Genomic DNA, 20,557 nt, shown 5'->3' with positions numbered 1-20,557 from the left:
ATATCGCTCTAGAGGTATTTTTCTGGGAGATTTCATATGCTCTTCAGTAATGAAAAACGATAATACGTTCATGATTATGAAAACGTCACCATCGGATCAACCTGGAACCCACTGGTTGCTTTTGCTCAAGCTGGAGGACAGATATTCTTCGCAGATCCTCTAGGTAAAAGATCAAATTATTATCCCCTCGTGTACAAGAATATTCGACGTACAATTCACGAGGGAAATCAACTACTGATGAAAAAAACTGATACAATCTGCTGATTCAGTGTTATGCGGACGATATTGTAGTTATATTGCTCATGTTATAATTACAAGTAGTTTTCCTATAGGTTTCAAACTTAATGATCATGATTTGAGAATACTTGCTAAGCAAATGTTATTCTAAACTATTTTATTGATGTTTTTGTAAAATTTATAAATTCTTTTTTTTAAAATTCATTCTTATCAACAACAGATTTTCTTTTCTACAAGTTTATGTGAACCGCGAAAAGTTTCATATCAAGTCCTTCGAAATATTAAGGCATGGCCATTTGGTTTAGCGGGCAATAGCTAACCGGCATTGCTCGTCGCTACGCTCCTCGGGAATTCCTCTGCTTGTGTAGCAACAACTTTTCGATATAGAAGAGAGCAAAAAAAAAATTGAGATGTTGAATTTCTTCACCATGATATATTTCACAAACAAAGTGTTTGAATCAATTTCCATACAACCATTCCCACTTAAACTTATGTCAATTATTCTGGAAAACTCAGCAGCATTTTCAAAATTCGAAATATTCATAAAAGTTCAACTGTTACGTTAGTAATCATGTCAGTTTGAGTTTGAACAGATTTAGACTGCGAGCCGAAGCAAACTCGAGGCAATCGTCTGCGAACTGGAACACCACTAACATCTAGGTTGTTGATGGAGTTATAAGTCACAGTTATTTTCAGTTTTTCCATCAAAGAGCCAGATAATTCAAAGTTGCAGCAACCCAAAATTAAATATTTGAATGTAGAGAAGACAAGGGACAACGAAGGCTTTTGAAATCATCTTGTTTAGTAAATCGGTAGACTCGTATGAGAATTCTACCAACATATGATAATGTTTTTCGTTGTCAATCGAATGACTGCAAAAATCTAATTTCTTCGAATGGGAGCATACCGCAAAATTTGCTTTTGAAGCGAAGCCTGAGAAGTTGAGTTCATGACTCAGGATGAAAACTTGCAATTTTTACGTTATTGTTTGAAATAATCAGGGGATTGCTCATACATTGCTTCAACCATTGCTTTGAAGTTTCAATAGAATAACGAGTTAATAATGTTACACAACTCGACAGTTATCATCGTTTTCACTTTTGCATTCCTTTTCCGAGCATGAAGACATTTTAGATTTGATTCGCTTTTTTCTAAGTTTTTCAGTCACGTCGCATTTTTTTCCTTTCGTCAATTTTTTGATTTCTGTATAATTGTCCGCCAAGGACTCGACTTCACCAGTTGACAAAGTTATTCCTTGTCGATACTTGAAAGTTCCCTCGTCGTCTTTTTTGTACAATTTGATAGTTATATAAGTACCGGTATGTGCGAATGTTTTTGCACCGACTCTAACTAAACGTTTATCATTTGAAGATATATCCCAAAATCATCGAAAAAGTCAACATCTGTAAAAAAGCAAAAATTTAGGTTACCTGTTTTGCGAGCGCCTTAAGCCATAAGGATAAAACTTAATCACAAAGGATATAATATCTTTAATGCTGAACCACTTAACGATGGCTTTATTCTAAAAATCTTCTAGTGTTTTTTGTGACGGTAAATTTAATGACTGCAATGAATCACGGTTATGAATCTTTAACAGTATGACAAAGAATGTCTGGCAAACTATCATGAAAACTTGAACTTGAGTGCATTCGACCGTAGCCACTATAATAAAGCTATCACATAAACCTAAAAAATTTGGTTGCACTTTCATTCATAACATGACCTCAGGTGTCATGCGTAAAAGAAAGAACAAAATTTGATAGCTTCGCCTACAAAGCTATTCGCTTTGACCTATTTGAACCATGCCACCCCTTTCCTGGTCTCATTCTCATTATTAAACTTTTCATAATTTTCTTTCTCTCAATTTCATTCTGGTAGTTCAGTCATTTTATTTTAACAATACTTAAAATAACTTCAAGTCATGACTGGTCTTTTACAATTAATATCAATATCTGATCGAGAAAGAACAATTATCTACCAAACATACACGAGAGAATCGATTGCCGTCATCCATCAACAGAAAGAGAGAGTCTCTCCGTCTACAGCATATCTGTTCAATGACTTAGCTCTCCGAAAAAACGAAGGGAATAAAACGAGGAATAGACTGAAAAAAGTCATATCTTGCTGCCGAACTACCTCCTTGATCACATCAATCTACTTCGACAGAATCGAAAATGAATATACGAGAGTTTCACTATTCATGATAGCTATTCGGCATTAGAAAAGATTGAGATAAACGACACAACCTCGCTCGAGCAGTCTCCCGAAAAATTCTCTTCGCGTATGACTGCGAATCAAGGCCGTTGTATGAAAATAAGGAGGGATGTATTCGTGATTATGCAGAGCGCGAAGCGTACTGGAAAATTCCGATAGCAATGTCTCCCGAGTCGTTTGTTAGGGGAGCAGTTTCAACTCCAGAACAATCCACTTCCTATTCAGATGCTCGGGTTTCATCTAGTGAGGAGACAATTGATCTAGTGACCCCAGATCTTATTCAAGTCACCCCTCAAAATGCAGCTTGCTATGCGCCATAAAAGAAAAAACTACAGTTTCAAGAGTTCGAATAACTTAAACAAAAATTTTTCCTTTGTTTCAAATATCATTTAATTTTAAATTTTGTAATCTAATGCTGAAATGTTAACTGAAAATCTAAACCAGTCCCCTAAAAATTGTCAAACTTTGAAAAAATTATCGCTTAAGATTAACAGAAAAAATTTGCGGCTGTAAATGAATCAGTTTTCAATTTACAAAAGTCTTGCACTTGAACAGAGTGATGAGACATATAGAGCTGAAAGCTGTAATAAACCCTGTTTTTGGAAAGGAAAATAATTATTTTCGAGTTCACGGCGAAGTATAACTCTCGTTAATGGCTTCTACTTGCCCTTAACCGCAAAGTTTTTAGTCCTAGTCACTTCTCGATTTTGCTTTTTCATAACCAGTTTTACTTCAATCTTGAAACTTTCCTGAACTACTTCAGTAACATCAACAAATAATGCCGAACTCTACTTCTATCGCGACACCTGTTCCTTGCCAGCAGTGCGGAAAAATACTGAACTCTAAAACAAACTTGAGAAGACATGAGCAAAAAGTTCACAAGATCCTTCCTTCCCCTCCTCCTCAAACTGTTTGCGATGAGTGTCTCGAATCATTCGAGAGTTTGTCGGAAGCCCGAGAGTACGTCGAGCTGGTACATGACAAGACTTCCAATAGTCATTGTATCTGTTGCCATACAATATTTCTCAGCTATCAACAACATTTGCAGAAGAAGCACGCATTGCCAGTTTGGGACGGCGTTAAAACGACGTATTCCGCTGCCCAAACGGAAAGCGCGTCCAGAGACAAATTGCGTCGATATGACCTCAAAATTAGTGAAAAAGAAATGGATTCGCTACAAGTCTTGATGCAAAACAAGGAGGAAATAGGTGCTCTCATACTGGAAAGGGTCAAAGAGGTGCAATTCCACGTGAAACTGGGAATGATCAAAGTTCTTACTGTGCAAGACAGGGACAGTGAAAATTTCGAAAGGACCAAGCTGTTGGAACTGTTTGGTCTACCAAGTCAATTCGTTCTCTTCTCATGGTAGCGGATGGATTTTTGCACGAATTGAAAAATGCAAATCAACTTCGCGGCCTTATCACCATAAGGAGCCGGATCGTACCTCGAGCTACCTGATGCACTCAGCGCTGCTTCTTCTCTGCCCACAAAATCAACACTAAAGATGATGACCGTTGCTTTCTCTGCTGCTTTGTTGCCGCATATCACAACGTGAATGAGCCGACCCTCTACCTCACATCTAGACGGTGGCCGGAGCAAAACAAAGTCTCAACCTACGATCTCGACAAAGAAAGAGTTGTGAAAATCAATGGGGAATACGAAATGCCAATGGGTCTGATGGATATGGACAGATCTGAAAAGCCGAACACTTGTCAAATCAACATTTTCCGGTAAGAAAATTCTATTTGCCCTTTGAAAACCTTAAAATTCCTTCATTAATATTCTTCACCTATTCAAACACCCTTTATCATTCAATCCAAACCTAGGCATAAAAATTATTTTTCTGTTCAGGTTCAACAATGGCGAATTGTTTCCCATAGGAGTATCGAGCAGATTCACTACTAGCCTGATTGTGGACTTGTTGCTGCTGACATATAGATCAAAATATCACTATGTGTTGATAAGTGATCTCCAGAAACTGGTCGAATACGTGCGGCACAGAGTGCACCGATTTCAATCTGAGATTTGCCGCAAATGTTTCCACGCATGCGCTTCATTCGAAACTCTGAGAGGACATCAAGAATTGTGCTACCAAGATGAAGATGTCGTCAAAACAATGCCCAAGCCGGAATAAGATGATCACAAGTTCAAAAACTCAACAGCTCGTTGGTACGTATCCAGAGTAATCTACTTTGATATGGAGTCACTGCTCTTACCAGTATACGGACCGCAACCTGATCCGTCATCAACAGTTTATGTGCGTTCAGATAGAAAATTTACCAAACACATTCTTATGACCTGAAATAGGCGTGGATAATATTCAAATAATGGAACTTATTATCCGTCGTAAACATTTGAAATATCGCTCTAGAGGTATTTTTCCGGGAGATTTTATATGCTCTTCTGTACTGAAAAACGATAATACGTTCATGATTATGAAAGCGTCACCATCGGATCAACCTGGAACCCACTGGTTGCTTTTGCTCAAGCTGGAGGACAGATATTCTTCGAAGATCCTAAAGGTAAAAGATTTAATTATTATCCCCTCGTGTACAAGAATATGCGACGTACAATTCTCGAGGGAAATCAACTACTGATGAAAAACTGATACAATCTGCTGATTCAGTTTTATGTGGACTTTATTGTATTTATATTGCTCATGTTATAATTACAAGAAGTTTTCATATAGGTTTCAAACTTAATGATCATGATTTGATAAAATTTGCTAAACAAATGTTATTCTAAACTTTTTTATTGATGTTTTTGTAAAATTTGTAAATTCATTTTTTTAAATTAATTCTTATCAACAACAGATTTTCTTTTCTACAAGTTTATGTGAACCGCGAAAAGTTTCATATCAAGTCCTTCGAAATATTAAGGCATGGCCATTTGGTTTAGCGGGCAATATCTAACCGGCGTTGCTCGTCGCTACGCTCCTAAGGAACTCCTCCCGCATGTGTAGCAACAGTTTTTCGATATAGAAGAGAGCAAAAAAAAAAACATTATTGAGATGTTTAATTTCTTCACCATGATAAATTTCACAAACAAAGTGTTTGAATCAATTTTCATACAACCATTCCCACTTAAACTTATGTCAATTATTCTGGAAAACTCAGCAGCATTTTCACCATTCAAAATATTAGTAAAGCGTTCAACTGTTACGTTGGTAATAATTTCAGTTTGAGTTTGAACAGATTTAGTCTGCGAGCCGAAGCAAACTCGAGGCAATCGTCTGCGAACTGGAACACCACTAACATCTAGGTTGTTGATGGAGTTATAAGTCACAGTTATTTTCAGTTTTTCCATCGAAGAGCCAGATAATTTATAGCTGCAGCAACCCAAAATTAAATATTTGAATGTAGAGAAGACAAGGGACAACGAAGGCTTTTGAAGTCATCCTGTTTAGTAAATCGGTAGACTCTTATGTGAATTCGACCAGCACATGATAATGTTTTTCGTTGTCAATCGAATGATTGCAAAAATCTAAATTATTCGAATGGGAGAATACCGCAAAATTTGCTTTTGAAGCGAAGCCTGAGAAGTTGAGTTCATGACTCATGATGAAAGACTTGTAATTTTTACGTTATTGTTTGAAATAATCAGGGGATTGCTCATACATTGCTTCAATCATTGCTTTGAAGTTTCAATAAAATACGAGTTAATAATGTTACACAACTCGACAGTTATCATCGTTTTCACTTTTGCATTCCTTTTCCGAGCATGAAGACATTTTAGATTTGTTTCGCTTTTTTCTAAGTTTTTCAGTCACGCCGCATTTTTTTCCTTTCGTCATTTTTTTGAATTTTGTATAATTGTCCGCCAAGGACTCGAATTCACCAGTTGACAAAGTTATTCCTTGTCGATACTTGAAAGTTGACTCGTCGTCTTTTTTGTACAATTTGATAGTTATATAAGTACCGGTATGTGCGAATGTTTTTGCAACGACTCTAACTAAATGTTTATCATTCGAAGATATATCCCAAAATCATAGAAAAAGTCAACATCTAAAAAAAAGTAAAAATTTAGGTGATCACTTTTACGAGCGCCTTAAGCCATAAGGATAAAACTTAATCACAAAGGATATAATATCTTTAATGATGAACCACTTAACTATGGCTATATTCTAAAAATCTAGCTAAATAGATTAAAATAGACTTGGATAATCTTCAAATAATGGAACTTATTATCCGTTGTAAGCATTTGAAATATCGCTCTAGAGGTATTTTTCCGGGAGATTTTCCATTCTCTTCAGTACTGAAAAACAATAATACGTTCATGATTATGAAAGCGTCACCATCGGATCAACCTGGAACCCACTGGTTGCTTTTGCTCAAGCTGGAGGACAGACCTTCTTCGCAGATTCTCTAGGTAAAAGATTAAATTACTATCCCCTCGTGTACAAGAGTATGCGACGTACAATTCACGAGGGAAATCAACTACTGATGAAAAAACTGATACAATCTGCTGACTCACTGTTAAGCGGACTTTATTGTATTTATATTGCTCACGTTATAATTACAAGTAGTTTTCCTATAGGTTTCAAAATTAATGATCATGATTTGATAAGATTTGCTAAACAAATGCTATTCTTAACTATTTTATTGATGTTTTTGTAAAATCTATAAATTCATTTTTTTAAATTCATTCTTATCAACAACAGATTTTCTTTTCTACAAGTTTATGTGAACCGCGAAAAGTTTCATATCAAGTCCTTCGAAATATTAAGGCATGGCCATTTGGTTTAGCGGGCAATAGCTAACCAGCGTTGCTCGTCGCTACGCTCATCGGGAACTCCTCCCGATTGTGTAGCAACAATTTTTCGATATAGAAGAGAGCAAAAAAAAACAATATTGAGATGTTGAATTTCTTCACCATGATAAATTTCACAAACAAAGTGTTTGAATCAATTTCCATACAAGCATTCACACTTAAACTTATGTCAATTATTCTGGAAAACTCAGCAGCATTTCACCATTCAAAATATTATTAAAGCGTTCAACCGTTACGTTAGTAATCATTTCAGTTTGAGTTTGAACAGATTTAGTCTGCGAGCCGAAGCAAACTCGAGGCAATCGTCTGCAAACTGGAACACCACTAACATCTAGGTTGTTGATGGAGTTATAAGTCACAGTTATTTTCAGTTTTTCCATCAAAGAGCCAGATAATTCATAGTTGCAGCAACCCAAAATTAAATATTTGAATGTAGAGAAGACAAGGGACAACGAAGGCTTTTGAAGTCATCCTGTTTAGTAAATCGGTAGAATCTTATGTGAATTCGACCAGCACATGATAATGTTTTTCGTTGTCAATCGAATGATTGCAAAAATCTAATTAATTCGAATGGGAGCATACCGCAAAATATGCTTCTGAAGCGAAGCCTGAGAAGTTGAGTTCATGACTAAGGATGAAAAATTTGTAATTTTTACTTAATTATTTGAAATAATCAGGGGATTGCTCATACATTGCTTCAAACATTGCTTTGAAGTTTCAATAGAATAACGAGTTAATAATGTTACACAACCCGACAGTTATCATCGTTTTCACTTTTGCATTCCTTTTCCGAGCATGAAGATATTTTAGATTTGTTTCGCTTTTGTCTAAGTTTTTCAGTCACGTCGCATTTTTTTTCCTTTCGTCACTTTTTTGATTTTTTGTTTAATTGTCCGCCAAGGACTCGAATTCACCAGTTGACAAAGTTTTTCCTTGTCGATACTTGAATGTTCCCTCGTCGTCTTTTCTGTACAATTTGATAGTTATATAAGTACCGGTATGTGCGAATGTTTTTGCACCGACTCTAACTAAATGTTTATCATTCGAAGGTATATCCCAAAATCATCGAAAAAGTCAACATCTGTAAAAAAGTAAAAATTTAGGTGATCATTTTTACGAGCGCCTTAAGCCATAAGGATAAAACTTAATCACAAAGGATATAATATCTTTAATGATGAACCACTTGACGATGGCTATATTCTAAAAAAATTCTAGTGTTTTCTTGTGACGGTAAATTTAATGACTGCTATGAATCATGGTAATGAATCTTTAACAACATGACAAAGAATGTCTGGCAAACTATCATGAAAACTTGAACTTGAGTGCATTCGTCCGTAGCCACTATAATAAAGCTATCACATAAACCTAAAAAATTTGGTTTCACTTTCATTCATAACATGACCTCAGGTGTCATGCGTAAAAGAAAGAACAAAGTTTGATAGCTTCGCCTACAAAGCTATTCGCTTTGACCTATTTGAACCATGCCAACCCTTTCCTGGTCTCATTCTCATTATTAAACTTTTCATAATTTTCTTTCTCTCAATTTCATTTTGGTAGTTCAGACATTTTATTTTAAAAATACTTAAAATATCTTCAAGTCATGACTGGTCCTTTAAAAATAATATCAGTATCTGATCGAGGAAACAAAATTATCTACCAAACATACACGAGAGAGTCGATTGCAGTCATCCATCAACAGAAAGAGAGAGTCTCTCCGTCAACAGCAAATCCGTTCAATGACTTGGCTCCCCGAAAAAACGACAGGAATAAAAACGAGGAATACACTTAAAAAAGTCATATCTTGCTGCCGAACTACCTCCTTGATCACATCGATCTACTTCGACAGAATCGAAAACTAATGTACGAGAGTTGCACTATTCACGAGAGCTATCCCACTTTGGAAAAACTGAGGTAAACGACACAACCTCGCTTGAGCAGTCTCCCAGAAAAATTCTCTTCGCGTATGACTGCGAATCAATGCCGTTGTATGAAAATCAGGAGGGATATATTCGTGATTATGCAAAGCGCGAAGCGTATTGGGAGATTCCGACAGCAATGTCTATCAAGTCGTTTGTTAGGGGAGCAGTTTCAACTCCAGATAAAACAACTTCCTATTCAGATGCTCGGGTTTCATCTAGTGCGGAGACAATTAATCTAGTGACTCCAGATCTCATTCAAGTCATCCCTCCAAATGCAGCTTGCTATGCGCCAAAAAAGAGAAACTACAGTTTCGAGAGTTCTAATAACTTAAACAAAAAACTTTCCTTTGTTTCAAATATTATTCCAAGGTTTTATATTTTCTTTTTTGTTTGATTTGATTTTTAAGCTGTTTTAACTTTACCGTGCGTATGACTAAGTTTTGATTTTGCCTAGTAGATCAGTTAAAGTTTGCCCTGTAAAATTTGCAGCAAAATATTAGAGAAAAACTTGAAAATCTAGAAAAAATCATAAAGCGAGAATAATTTTTCGCTAAAATTGTTGTTTGAGAAAGAAGGAGAGAGAGGGAGAGATAAATAAACTTGCTCATTAGTGAGCCCCATTCGGAATATCCTTCTCGGGATTTTGCTTTCTTTTCAAAAGAAAGGGTCCAACCATATTTATTTTGCTTTTTTATCAAACATTCTCTGCTCTCTCTCTCTCTCTCTCATTATACTTTGTGCCCGGTTGGGTTAGCCATGTCTTACGCAAAAGAACAGAGAGTGTTTTAAGCCATACTTGTGCTATATATTATGTTTATATTCATTTTTTAGGTGTAAAACTGACAATTTTTAGGTAAAAAAGGTGAAAAAATGAAAATTTATGTTTTTTTAGAAAGTTGAACATGATCCTTAACCCTGCTCACAAATTCAGGGCAGGTTTTAATGGATTTGGTGACAAAAATGTTTTCCAATTTTTTTCTAAAGATTCACACAAAAATCTGAATTTCTCAAGAAATCACAACTTTTTAAGCGTCTTCTCTCATTGATTGGGCATTAAAATAGGTGTTTTTTAATTTCTACGCTTGTACTAATTATATATCAGATAGCTCCTAAAAATTTCATACCACATTATATGAATTTAAAATGAGAACGAATAAATTAAGCTAACATTGAAGAAAAAAAAGTTTAAAAAAAATTTAATTTTTAAGTTTCGAACATGACCAGTAGAACTGTGCTCGAGATCCTATAAAACTTTCTGGTTTTTTGGTAATAGATTTTAAAGACATTTTGTAAATTTTTTTTCTTTTTTTTTCACAACAATATAAACTTGAGGTGTTCCTTTAATTTTGAAAAAAAAATTTCACTGGAATCTACAGAACGGGAGGCGTTCCCGAGGAGCGTAGCGACGAGCAACGCCGGGTTAGCTATTGCACCTTAAACCAAACGGCGATGCCTTAATATTTCGAAGCAGAGCGCGAAATGAAATGTTTCACATATCATTACATGATATGAAAAGTTTCACGGGACACTGAATCACATGAAGGAAGTTTTGAGTTCAATATCTTTTACACATTCAAATGACAATCTATGCTTATCATGCATCCGCAACTATCAAGGTATCTAATTTGCAAAATTTTCGTTTTTTAGTTTACTATCTTATTTCAACTTAATCATATAGTTGAGGGCTTTATTTCATACTTTTATCTCATATTTCTACTTTTTATTATACCGATTTAAGCAAACCAAGAAGTGGGATGGAAATCATTAGGAAATTAATGTTTCATAAATAAAATTAGTCATAAAAAATTAAAGGCTCAATCTGAATCATTCTAAGCTTCAAATCTTGTAATCTAAAGCTGAAATGTTAATTGAAAATCTAAACCAATCCACTAAAAGTTGCCAAACCTTAAAACTTTTTATCGCTAACCCTTAAAATTAACAGCAAAAGTTTGAGACTGTAAATGAATCAGTTTTCAATACACAAAAGCCTTGCACTTGAACAGAGTGATGAGACATACAGAGCTGTAAGCCGTAACAAACCCTGCTTTTGGAAAGGAAAGTACTTATTGTCAAGTTCACGGCGAAGTATGACTCTCGTTAATGGCTTCAACTTGCCCTTACCCGCAAAATTTTCAGTCCTAGTCACTTCTCGTTTTTGCTTTTTCATAACCAGTTTCACTTCAACCTTGAAAGTTTCCTGAATTACTTCAGTAACTCCAACAAATAATGCCGAACTCTTTTCTATTGCGACACCTGTTCCTTGCCAGCAGTGCGAAAAAAAACTGAGCTCTACAAGAAACTTGAGAAGACATGAGCAAAAAGTTGACAAAATCCGTCCTCGCCTTCCTCCTCAAACTGTTTGCGATGAGTGTCTCGAATCATTCGAGAGTTTGTCTGAAGCCCGAGAGTACGTCGAGCTGGTACTTGACATGACTTCCAATAGTAATTGCATCTATTGCCATATAATATTTCTCACCGCGAAAGCTATGAACAACATTTGCTGAAGAAGCACGCATTGCCAGTTTGGCACGGCATTGAGACGACGTCTTCCGCTGCCCCATCGGAAAACGCGTTCAGAGGCAAATTGCGTCGATACGATCTCAAAGTTTGTGAAAAAGAAACGGATTTGCTTCAAGTCATGATGCAAAACAAGGAGGAAATAGATGCTCTCATACTGGAAAGGGTCAAATAGGGTCCAAACAAGGTGTAATTCCACGTGGAAACGGGAATGATCAAAATTCCCACTGTGCAAGACGTAGACAGTGGAAACTTCGAAAAGACCAAGCTGTTTCTGAACACTAAGACATTGACAGTGTACTTCGAGGGAATAGTTGGGGATCAATTCTCGGAACTGATTGAAGATATGGTCAACCAAGTCAATTTTTTCTCTTTTTATTGTAGCGTATTGATCATTGGCCGAATTGGAAAACTGCAAATCAGTTTTGCGGCCTTATCACCATTAAGAGCAGGATCCTACCTCGAGCTACCTGATGCACTCAGCGCTGCTTCTTCTCTGCCCACAAAATCAACACTAAAGATGATGACCGTTGCTTTCTCTGCTGCTTTGTTGCCGCATATCACAACGTGAATGAGCCGACCCTCTACCTCACATCTAGACGGTGGCCGGAGCAAAACAAAGTCTCAACCTACGATCTCGACAAAGAAAGAGTTGTGAAAATCAATGGGGAATACGAAATGCCAATGGGTCTGATGGATATGGACAGATCTGAAAAGCTGAACACTTGTCAAATCAACATTTTCCGGTAAGCAAATTCTATTTGCCCTTTGAAAACCTTAAAATTCCTTCATTAATATTCTTCAACTATTCAAACACCCTTTATCATTCAATCCAAACCTAGGCATAAAAATTATTTTTCTGTTCAGGTTCAACAATGGCGAATTGTTTCCCATAGGAGTATCGAGCAGATTCACTACTAGCCTGATTGTGGACTTGTTGCTGCTGACATATAGATCAAAATATCACTATGTGTTGATAAGTGATCTCCAGAAACTGGTCGAATACGTGCGGCACAGAGTGCACCGATTTCAATCTGAGATTTGCCGCAAATGTTTCCACACATGCGCTTCATTCGAAACTCTGAGAGGACATCAAGAATTGTGCTACCAAGATGAAGATGTCGTCAAAACAATGCCCAAGCCGGAATAAGATGATCACAAGTTCAAAAACTCAACAGCTCATTGGTCGTAACCAGAGTAATCTACTTTTATTTGGAGTCACTGCTCTAACCAGTATACGGACCGCAACATGATCCGCAAAAATTTAGCACGCAAACAACTGAAATCCAACAACTGTGCGGCTATGCATTAGCAGTAATCGAATTTTGGAAAAAAGACGTGTTAAAGTTTGAGCTTAAAAGAGGACCGAATGTGATGGAAGAGCTAATTAGCTCCCTTGAATCGTTAGCGAGACAAATTTACGAAGAAAAAAGGAAATATTACCCTTTCAACGGTATAACAGACCAGGAACGGGAAGATGCTACGCTTTTTTGGATATGCGAGTATGATTTTTAGGACAATGATCAAGTGGTACTTGATCATTGCCATTACACCAACAAGTTCATGGGTTGGGCACACAATGATTGTAACGTTAGTAGAAAAAAAAACAATTTACATTCCAGTGGTAGCTCATAACTTGTCAAATTATGATTTACAATTTATAATCAAAGCGCTGGCAAAAGCAATTCGGAAAACACTTTTTCCGTAATACCCGCATCTGAAGAAAAAAATATATCCTTGGCAATCTCAGTATAAATAAAAATTTACACGGGCAAAAACGGAAAAATCGAAATACTCGGAGATTCGACGATTCGTATAGGTTCGTGCTAGCACCGTTGGCAAAACTTGTCGATAATTTGGCCAACGAAAAAATTTTTCTGCGGGAGAAATATTTTGAAAAACTCGGCCACTCACCTGAAAAAGTAAGTATGCTGAAACAGAAAGGGCATTACCCCTACTCATACTTCAACTCATTCAAAAAATTCTGAGAAACTCGCCTTCCCCCGTGAGCAATGCGGAAAAATAGTCGAACAGGAGGGGATGTGAGCGTTTCAAGAAGCGATTACAATCATGCCTTATGAGTTTTCACCGAACTGATGCTTGCTTCCGTTTTCACTATTGCTTGCTTCCGTTTTCGAAGCTTTTCGTGTAGTTTGCTATCAAACTTACGGGCTGGATTGCGCCTGTTACTTCACGGCAAGTAACCTTTCCGGGGACGCCTTTCTAAAAGTTTGTAAGCCCGACTTGAAACTAATAAAAGATCGTGAACATCTGGACCTTGTGCAGCGAATGATACGAGGAGGCATGTTTTACGCGCGCCAATTTTACCAAGCAAACAAAAAATACCTCGTCGATCTTTCGCCCTCAGAACCATCAAGCTACATCCTCAAAATTGACGCAAACAATTTGTATGGGGGGATAATGAAACACTGCCCTTTGCCATTGAACGATTTTTCAATAAATGAAAAAAGTCTGGCATACATACTGCTCATCAGCGAAACTGCAGAACGGGGTTATATACTTGAAGTCAATTTGACCATACCCGAAAAGCTTCATGACTTCTTTGCTGATTACCCTCTTGCCCTCTCTCTTGAAGTAGTGGACATCGGTGCAATGAGCAACGAGCAAGTCGACATGTTGGGAAAATTGGGAATAACCACACTGCCAAAAGTGCCAAAGCTTCTTCAGACCCTGCATCCTAAAGAAAGTTATATTTTGCATTACCTTACCCTAAAGTTGTACGACGAGCTGGGAATGAAAATAACTCACCTCGGAAAAGTTCTTCAGTTCCGCCAAAGTCACTGGATGGCACCCGTTGTCGACCTCAACACCCGTCTACGAAAAGCCGCGATAAATAAATTCCAGGAGAATTTTTACAAGCTAATTGTTAGTTCAGCATTTGGTAAGACAATGGAGTCTAAGTTAGGAAGAAACCTAATCTAAACTTGGAACTTCTTTACTCCGACACCGATAGTTTTACTTATGCTATAAAAACTGACGACGTTTATCGAGACGTGGAGAAAAAACAAGCTGATTTCGACTTTTCAAATTATGATGTGGACCATTTCTTCTTCGACGATACCAACAAGAAAGTTGTGCTGAAGTTCAAAGAAGAGACTGGTGGGAACGCGATGAGGGAATTCATCGCCCTAAAACCGAAACTATATTCGGTCGTCCTAAATGGTAAGTAAAAATTCCAACTTAGGCCACCCTTCCACCCCCATTTCTTTCTTTTTACAGAAAAAAATCAACACCACCACCACCACCTCCCTCGCTCCCTTAATTTGTTGCAATAAACTATGGGCATTTAACTAATTTAGGCAACATTATACAATGTTGCCTAAATTTCAATTTATCTGAAAACATATTTCTTTTCTTTTCCTCAATTATAATCATAGCTTAGAGTCTTCTGCTTTTTTTGGTAAAATTAATTTGCTTAGTATAAATTGAGTTGCTGAAGTGAAATGAAAATATCCCTTGCCTTGTACGAAAGAATAATAATTCTGGTTCTGTTTAGAAGGAATTCAAAAATTGAGTGCCAAAGGAATAAAACGGAGTGCACAGCGAGAACTGGTCTACCAAACCTTCAGGGACACAATGTTTACTGGAAAAACAATGAGAGTGTACAAATATAATATAGTTTCGAAAGGTCACATCAATATGACTGTGAAACAAAACAATTTTGTATCGGGTCCCGGTTGTTAAGGTCAGCTTAACAAGATCCTAAGGAGGGAGTCTTATAGTTTAAGGGTGGGAACTTGCGTTCATTTACAAAATCCTAGGATATAGGTCCTCCAAAAAATTGAGGACCCCTTTCCTAGGATTTTGCTTTACGTCAGGAGTCCCCCCCCCCCCCAGGGAAGTACCCCCCCCCCCCCTTAGGATCCGGGACACGATACAATACTACAGATGGTTTAGCGACCAGATTTGTGACAAAACTTTATGTCTTAAACCTGCAATCTGACTCTGGGCGGGTGGATTAAGGGGGTTAGGGGTGATTTCAGATTAAGGTCTGACATTATCGAATAAACAAAGCCGGTTTATGTAGCAATCAGAACGAGAGGAGCAAACTTGCAACGAGAATTTTATTGGTCTTTTTATAGTAGTTATTTAAGAGTCGGATAAATGTAGCCAGTGAAACGTCACGATATCTAAGCTTCCAAGCTTGTTTTTAGATGACCTAGGTGGCCTGAACTATGGCTCTCAGTTTTTATTTGACAACTTTTTACAATCGATGTGACGGAATGCTTTTGTTCTTCAACTTTTAGCTCAGCCGATATAAACTCAAATTTGTTCATTGAAGATTTTTTAAAAGCTTAGAACTCAGATATCTCAGCTTTAAATTAACTTGATATCAATATCATTATTTCAAGGTTCTGGTGCGCCAGCCAAAGAAAAAGTTTTGTAAGCCATTATTTCTTTTGAAATTCACGAGCAAATAAAATTTTCTGCAAGCCTGAAATGATTTCTCGCACAGCCCTGAGAGACATAGTTCTATCGATTATTTTTTGCCAGATTCCAATTGATACTTTTTATAACCTCGTCATTTTGATGTGATCGTAATTTTTTGCCTGCTAAATGAACAATAGAAAGCCACTTTGATGTGTAATTGGTTTTACAGATTGGTTGTGATTGTGACAGACCGATAACAGCACCACAATAATTTTTTGGTAATTTTTCAGCCGCCAATTATTGCCAGTGTTTCAAATACTGCGTGGGATAACAATTTTTACAGCTAGAGGTCTCTCAGTGCGCATCTTTTGACTTTCACTTTTGGTTTGAAAAAAAACCATCTTATTCTCATTTCTCCAATTGCATAAAAAGGGGCATAGGAAATTAGTCAACAAACCAATTAGACGTGATCAGAAAAAATTGAAACTTGGGAAAACAGAATTAATTGTACTGTTAATGTATTCATTGTACTGTTACGGTCTTTTTACTCGCCCAAATTTTTTAATTTGGCGATTTTGTAGTATTCAATCTAAAATGCAGAGAACAAATCACCGCGCCGATTGCTTTGATTAATGCAAATGCAATTTTTATACTCTTTAGCTGATTTCAAACAAGACTGACTTTTGTGAAGGTGATCGTTTTTTTCCTGAAGTTTTTTTCTGTGCTTTTATGGTCCAAAAACCTGCTGCACATAAATTCGAATAATTTACCGAGAGTTTTATAATTTTGGCCAACTCGGTTTATTTACAGGTCGACTTGAACAATTTTCCTCTTTTAAATCAAACCCGCTTGAACCCATTTTCTATTTCATCTGAAACATAATTTTAACCGTGACCATTTTGTTGTAAAAGTAGGAGAGTTAGACCGTTTCCAATATGACCTATTTGGGAATAATTAACCAGCGATATTTTAACGCTTAAGTGGCAATTTTTTCCAGCTCTTGAACAATCACAATGAAATCGGAAAGAGCTGTTTTCCCTTGTTAGTACGTTAGTGAATGTCAAATTCAAAAACTTGTACTTTTTACAAAATGTATGAGAAAAAATTTGAAAAACCTTTAAAGGCCTTCCTTTTTTGAAAGTTTTTCAGGTTTATTAAAATGCTTTTATCAGATTTGTGTTCATAGATTTAAGTTACAGTCGGATCCTCCAGGTCGCCGCCTTGGTAAAAGCAACTTTTTCACGTCGCTTTCATCAAACTTGAATTCTTAGATCTAAATGACAGTCGGAACTTCCAGACCGTCGCCCTGGTAAGAGCATTTTTTTCAAGTCGCGGTTAAATTTTTGCGGGCTTAATTCAACCATGCCTAAAACAATTAATTAAGCATATCAGAATTTAAAAAGTTTCAAAAAACGAAAGGTTTTGCAAAATTTTCTTAATATAATATTTTTTTGGGAGTAAGATTTCTAATTTTTTAGCAGTTTTTTAGCAACTATGTTGATAGGTTTTTAGTACTTTGAAAATTTTGTTTGGCATTGTTTAGCAACATTTTTCACAGCCCTGCTCAACGCGAGTTGTTACCTCAAAAAGAGTTAAGTTACGTAAGAATTTCGGGTTCACGACAAGAGAGGCAAAATACATAAAGGGTGAAAAAAATTCAGTTGCCGAAAATATTTTTCAAATCAAAGATTCACAATGGCTTAGATAAAGCTGTGAAAAAAGTCAAATTGTCCGCAAAAAAATGGCAGCAATTACACTTCTGTAACTGCTGCTGCTATCAATAAGAGCAAACAAGACTGCTCGTATCAGGGCAAAGCACTGAATGTTCCGACTACCTTTTAAGGTTCATGGAGCAGCAGTAACATAAAAAAATAAATGTAATAAAACAAAATGAAAAAACAATTTCCAAAATTTAAAATTTTTTTTACGAAATCATCACCCCACACGCCAAATAAAGTACAGTAGAATAGATTTCTCTCATTGTAATAAATCAATTATGGCAAATAAAGCTTCTTTCAACCAATTTGGAACAATTTCTAAGACGCGAAAGGTATCGCGCGTTATTTGTCCCAAATTGGCAAAAATGGCAATCTTTAAATCCCCATAACTTTACGAAAAACGATCACAGGTGAAATATCTTTTCAAATTTAAGCTAGTGACAACAATACGTTTTGAATGAAATTTAAAAAATCCGTCAAAAAAGGCTAGGTAAGAAGTCGAAATTTGTCTGAAGAAAAAAAAACCCACCCGAGCACAAATATTCCGTTACTTTCGTATCGAAAGTCGTAACAATAAGCAACTCTCTTGGATAAGCGTTTAAAAAATTTGTGTAAACAATGACTAGAGCTCTGTTGTAGCACATCAATCAATTTCAAACTCTTAAGACCTACACAAAAAATTCAAAAATGTCCCATTTTAAAGTAAAAGAAGTTAATATCTCTAAAAATGATTACATTTCAGGTACTATGAAACAGTATTTCTTCCGACTTTTTTAGAAAAGATGGAACACTTGCGCTGAATGTGACTTTTTTCAGAAAAATTTCAATTGTTAAATTATTCTTTGGTGAATTAAATTTATATATCATCAGAAAATCATATATCAGAAAATCACTGGTGTTTTGAACTCAGTTGTAGGAAGATAATTCATCTGTGATCATTTTTCTTATAATTTTGGGGTCTGAAAATGGGTGATAAAGCTGGCTTGGGACAATTAATCAAACTTTTTTTTCATCCTATCAACGCGTTAGCGTCGAGTTAATGTTCCGACAATTGAAAATGGGGAGGAACGTTGTATTCGGGTGTGTTTTTGTTTTTTCGTTCTTTTTTTAATTTTTTTCTCTTTTCCACGTTGAATCAGATACCACAAATAATTACCGGACCAGGATGGGGGCTATGTTATTTTAAACCTTCATCAGTCGTGATTTCAACCACGTAAAAAAAGTGTTTTCAAAGTCGAGAAAAACCGGTTTGAAACTTTTGATTTTTTGTCCAAAATTGAGCGAGTAAACCGAGCGAGCAGGCTTATTTATGCTTAATTTCAGCCGTTAACAGATGCTTAATTTAATTTTACTGAGGTAAAGTTTGTTTTTATAGTTTTTAACGCCATTTTGATAATCAAAATTTCAAAAAATCAAAAAAATTTCTGCAAAAAAATGAAAAAGGTTTTGAATTTTTTTAAAGGAAATTTTGTTTTTTTTTCTAGTCATTTTTCTTCAAAAACTGTTGCTCAATTTACCTTTCTTACTATGACTCAAATATATTCAAGTTATAGTTTTTTGTTAAAATCTTTTTATTATTTCCGCGCAGAAAAACTACACTAATTTGAAAACCTTTTTTTGTGCTTCTTAAAACTATGATCACAACACTCTGTGCTACTTGCACAGTAACCTATTTTGTTCCATTTGAGAAATTGTACGAAACTTACTTGAGGCAAGCTTCTTATTTTATTGCTAGCCGTTTATTTTATCACTTTACACTCTATATAGCGTGTGGCAGTTTTTCATTCATAATTTTCTTTTATGAAAAACAATCGCATAGATCTCAAGGGACAGTCGGAACATTCAAAGGTTTGGCCTGGTACACCCTGGCCTGGTTTTCGGTTCTCTTGTACTCCTAATGCCGCCGAATTTTGTTTGATTTAGGCAACCTTTTTCAAAATGGCTGATTTTTCTTTATTTCGAAACCAACCTGGGACTGTTTATAATTATCAAACTAATTTGAAAAGAATGTGAAACGAACTTATTTCAAAATGAATTTGGAAATTTATTTTATGTTGAAGCGTTGCCTGGTGAAACACCGGTCACTCGTTAAACTAATGGACCGTTTTGCTTGAGCTAAGGCCGCAAATTAGTTCAAGAACAGTGTCAATGGTCCGACCAGAGCCTCATACATGAGCTGCAATTATTTAAATTTAGTTCTGGCACACTTCACGCAGGTCACAATTTGATCCATCTGTTTGATAAATAAAAATATCTTTGATCTGCGATGAGCTTTTTTCATTTCAGTTTTGCCAAACTGGCCTGTTATTTTTTATTCGAATGCTTTAATTTACTTGACTGGAATTTGATGAAGTTTCTCCGGCAGAACTGCCGCTTGGAGCAACCATGCATTTCAGATTTAAAATTTTAAACCTTGAAAATGCATCATTTTGATGTATGGCTTTTCTTAAAAGTTATTTAACCCTTATAACCCTATTGTTTTTTGCAACCCGTCCCATTTCTTCGAATAAACTTCCCAACAAATATGTCATCAAGGTATTCCTTTCTTTGACGTCAAGAGCCGCAATTTGGGCCAGTTGCGGTACTTTCTTTCCAAATGACAGTTTAAGGAACCCAATTACGCTTTGAGTCCACCCTTCCTTTTAAAGCCCGCCTTCTTCTTTGAAAACCGCCATCATCTCATCCTCTATCTCATCCCGAAAATATTAATTATTTAAAAGTAACCGGTGGTTCCAAATAGCCGCAGAGGATACGAAGAATAAATAAACTGCTGTCATAGTTTATCGTGAT

At 36.2% G+C, this 20,557-nt stretch overlaps 1 long non-coding RNA gene across 6 annotated transcripts in view; it reads left to right on the top strand.

Annotated features, from left to right (window-relative positions):
- The first annotated feature begins 16,039 nt into the window (after positions 1–16,039).
- The window catches only part of LOC134839536 (uncharacterized), a 29,370-nt gene continuing 24,852 nt past the window's right edge, over positions 16,040–20,557 (top strand). Inside the window, exon 1 of one of the 6 annotated variants that reach the window (XR_010162384.1) lies at positions 16,040–16,061. This is a non-coding gene — a long non-coding RNA (uncharacterized LOC134839536). Of the gene's footprint in view, positions 16,062–16,321; positions 16,434–20,557 lie in introns of those variants that run through there. The other 5 variants (XR_010162381.1, XR_010162383.1, XR_010162382.1 and 2 more) reach the window with 5 other exon arrangements.

Source organism: Symsagittifera roscoffensis, chromosome 2, assembly GCF_963678635.1.
Source record: "Symsagittifera roscoffensis chromosome 2, txSymRosc1.1, whole genome shotgun sequence".
Lineage (NCBI taxonomy): Eukaryota > Metazoa > Xenacoelomorpha > Acoela > Convolutidae > Symsagittifera > Symsagittifera roscoffensis.
This window is presented reverse-complemented; position numbering and strand designations above follow the sequence as displayed.